Source organism: Cherax quadricarinatus, chromosome 13, assembly GCF_038502225.1.
Source record: "Cherax quadricarinatus isolate ZL_2023a chromosome 13, ASM3850222v1, whole genome shotgun sequence".
Lineage (NCBI taxonomy): Eukaryota > Metazoa > Arthropoda > Malacostraca > Decapoda > Parastacidae > Cherax > Cherax quadricarinatus.
In genome coordinates, this window is record NC_091304.1 from 30,704,591 (window position 1) to 30,709,133 (window position 4,543).

At 36.5% G+C, this 4,543-nt stretch overlaps 1 protein-coding gene across 1 annotated transcript in view; it reads right to left on the reverse strand.

Moving 5' to 3' along the window:
* Window positions 1–3,067, reverse strand: part of LOC128688701 (Y+L amino acid transporter 2) — a 106,289-nt gene extending 103,222 nt beyond the window's left edge. Inside the window, exon 1 of the mRNA XM_053776682.2 lies at window positions 3,016–3,067. The gene's annotated coding sequence lies outside the window, so the exon portion shown is untranslated. The remainder of the gene's footprint in view (window positions 1–3,015) is intronic.
* Between the last annotated feature and the right edge of the window lie 1,476 nt (window positions 3,068–4,543).

The following is a 4,543-nucleotide window of genomic DNA, read 5'->3' on the forward strand; positions in this document are numbered from 1 at the left end:
AGTATTCCCCCAGGACCACAGTTACAGTATTAGAACAGAAGTTGAAGGTTTGGTACACAAATGCGGATGGATTAAGGAATAAATATGAGGAGTGGCAAGAAAGAATCAATAAGAAGTCCCCAGACATCATAGCAGTTACAGAAACAAAAATCACTGAGACAATAACAGATGCAATCTTCCCACCAGGATATCAGATCATGAGGAAAGATAGAAAGGGCAGAGGGGGAGGAGGGTTGCACTGCTCGTAAAAAAACGACGGAAATTCGAGGAAATGGGGGGCATAGACGAGACTGGAGAAAGGGACTACATAGTAGGTACACTTCAGGGGAGCACAAGGTGGTCATTGCAGTGATGTATAATCCACCACAGCTTGAAACATATACAGACACTAATGAATGTATTAATAATTTTATAAAAAGAACCCACTATCTCTATAACAAGCATTGCCGTAAAACACTAAACAGCTCACAGCAAAGAGACTAAATAGTCCTGGCTAACACCCACCATCCTCAAATCCATTAACGCAAAGCACCAATATGAAAGACAGTACAGAATGGGTCAGATAACTAGAGACTAGTCTAAACGTTACTCGTCAGCCCTTACCAGCCTGATAAAATGGTCTAAAAAGTTTTATTATGAAAACAGATTACAAAACATCAGAGGTGATATAAAAAAGACCTGGAAACCCCTATCTGAAATTCTAGGAACTAAAAGGATATCCAAAAATAAAACAATCAAATTAACAAACTCAGACGAACCCCTACTCCTACCAACTGAAAGAGCAATCAGATTCAATGTTTTCTTCTCCACCATAGGAAAGAATCTAGCAAGCAAAATCCAAAGCTCAAACACCCGTCCATCAGACTATCTCACAGGCACCTACCCGCATACACTATTTCTAGCTGCAACCAACCCAACAGAGGTCTCGCTCATCATCAACACCCTTAAGAACAAGGCAGGAGACATAAACAACTTGCCTACTTTTATGTACAAAAAGCTTCACAAGTACTGTCATCAATTATTGCAACACTCTTTAACAAATCCATTGAATTCTCCACCTTCCCAGCAGTTCTCAAAATAGTGAGGGTTAACCCGATCCACAAAGGAGGTGATCAAGCAGACTTGAATAATTATATATCAATATCTAACTTACCACTACTCTCCAAAATCTATGAAAATTTAATTTATAAACGGATCCGTTCCTAACTCATTTCAAACAACATACTAAACCCCTGTCAATTCGGATTCAGGAATAATAAAATAACAAATGATGCTATTATACACATGCTAGAGCTAATATATACCGCTTTCGAGAAGAAATAAGTCCCACTGGGAATTTTCATTGACTTACGTAAAGCTTTTGATACAGTCGACCATGAATTGCTGCACACTAAATTAACACACTATGGTATAAGAGGCCACTCCTTCAACTAACTAAAGTCATACCTTAGTAACAGAAGCCAATACGTGTGCGCAAATGGTGCAAACTCTTCCACACAACCAATCACAGTAGGAGTCCCACAGGGAAGTGTCCTGGGACCACTCCTCTTTCTCATCTTCATCAATGACCTACCGAATGCATCACAACTACTCAAACCCATATTATTTGCAGATGACACTACATACGTCTTCTCACACCCAAACCCAGCCATACTTGCCAACACTGTCAATGCTGAATTGCAGAAAATCTCTACCTGGATGATGACGAATAAATACTAACAAAACCTATTTCATTCAGTTTGGAACCAGAACTGCAAATGTTCAGCTTAACATAACACGAAATGGATCACCCATCACAAGACTTACAGAGGGAAAATTCCTAGGAATCCACCTAGACAGTAGCCTCAAATTCCAAACACATATACAACAAATTTCCAAGAAAATCTCTTAGCAGGCATACTATCAAAGATACGGTATTATGTTCCACACTCAGCTCTCCTTGCACTGTATCACTCACTCATCTACCCTTATCACATATGGAATTTATGCATGGAGGTCAACAACATCAAATCACTTAAGGCCTCTAATAACCCAGCAAAACGCTGCAATTAGAATGATAACAAATTCCCACTCATGACAGCTACTCCACCTCTATTCAAAAGTCTAAATTTGCTCACCATAAAGAACATCCGCACTTATTCATGTGCCTACTACATACATAGAACAATACAAACATAAACCCTCCACTCCAACTTCTCCTCACCAATCTTAATAGGACACAAAACCATAACACAAGACAGATCTCTTTTTGATGTACCCGTGTCCATATCACACTGTGTAAAAACTCTATGCACATAAAGGGTCCCAAAATCTGGAATTCATTACCAGAACATACTAAAGTAGCCAGGCCTGAAACTCAATTTAAGACTTCTAGAAAACCTCTTACTCGCCCAGGACTAAATAATCAACACTCAATATTTAACATTACCAATAATTCTCCCAATTACTTAAATCTTAAAACTTCAAGACATATAGTAAATTGATCATCTTGTTTGTTATATAATTGTAATGCGACAAATTTGTACAACCATAATGCTTCAATATCGAAATGTTCAAATTTCATTGTTTCAAATAATCAATTGTACTTCATATTGTAAATTGTTTACTGTAATTTTTAACACTGAACCTTTCATTGCTTGTTAATTTTAAGTTAACTTTAAGCCTGCTTACAATGCTCTGCATGCAAGGGGCTTTTGGCATGTACCCCCAACTACTATAATTCCTTGTACAACAATGTATCATGTCCAAATTAACTATATGAATGAATATGAAAACTGATTAAAAATGGAATGTAAGCTAATTGCTTTTAACCCTATGAACTTAAAAAAACATGCTCACCCTCCTATGTACAATGCAATTTCCGAACCAATGAAACTTCCAGCTATAATAGGATTATGAAAAATTTATGCCATAATACATATCGTGAAAAAAATAATTTGTCCCACACACACACACACACCAAGTTGAAGAAGATGTATTCAGGGTAATAACATTTCTAGAGCACCTTAATACAACCTTGTATACGCACGCTGCACTGCTGCTGATTCCACACTAACTTCGCTGCATAGAATACCAAGTCATGGTGACAGATAAACAGCTTTTCCTTGTCCTGTTTACACAAGAGCACGTATATATATATATATATATATATATATATATATATATATATATATATATATATATATATATATATATATATATATATATATATATGCAATAAGATCACAGTAAACAGGTGATTTCAGAATATGCAAAACAACCACTGTGAAAGAATAGAGAAATTCCAAGCACTTTCGTGACTACACTGTTACAAAAAACGCGATTCTGAAAGCTTAGAGATCTCCAGTAAATACTAGAAAGGACTGCCCTTCTAGCATCCAGCCTGTTACTGGGTTTTCGTAACAATTAGTCAGTATCCTTGTCCAATTATCCATTAGAATTCAATATGATTCAATAGTGCTTCAGGATTACAACTGGTAGGCTACTAACTAGAGAAATTAAAATTTAATAAATTTATTAAGTTGTCTAGGCATATATCAAATTAAATTAAATTAAATTAAATTAAATTAATCACAGTAATCAAAATAATATTAATCACTTCTCTCGTGTACAGTAGTATTGTGCTGAAAGCACATATCACATTTATAATTCTTAAGTACCGTCTGGTACATTAACATTTAATAAGATATTACAAATATGTACAAGTAAGTTTGTGTGTATGTGTGTAAGTGCTCTAAGTATTTCGCTATGTCTCACAACTCGACTAGACTTAAACAAGTGACTGACAAAGTCCTCACATAAACTAAGTTCTTGACCAACTGGCAATCAGAACAGTCTGCTTGAACAATAAAACAACTGATAAGCCGTACAACAATATAACAAGCAACTGCGACACAATCAGGAACAAGGAGATAATATAAAGACAGCTAGTAGGGACCATCAGCAGATCCTCCACAAAAGTCACACAACTCCCATACTACTGAATCTAAGTTCAGCATAAGAAAATACCCGACTGTGACAATGCACAGATACCAGTACAAATTAGGTCAGAAGCTACAGCTCAGGACCTGAGTTACTCAGAGTGTCTAAGCGACACACAACCTCAGTACAACGTCGAAAATCACTAAGTCTATCCAAAGTTCTGTGAACAGAGTCTCCAGAACTAACAAGAATGATAATGAGACAGAGACGATCTTCCAAAAAGAGCCAATAAGGGAGATTTAGGCACTTGTCAGGAATACGTCCAACCACCAAGAGAGTCTAGACCAGACTGAATACTTCAGGCGAGGTGAGGACCACACTCCCCTCGATCACGTGATAACTCCGTGGACAGTTTCTGCCTAGCAACAGAAGCCGGCAGGGAAACGATCCACAAGCGATAATTACAATAGTTAGACAATCAAGACTTGAACTTTGAGCACATAATATATGTGTTACATCCTACCTAACAACATAACTAAGTCAAATAATAATATAAAGCAATATATTTACGATTTAGCTATTATCGCAAATATAAGCAATATAAAATTATATGAAAAGGTAA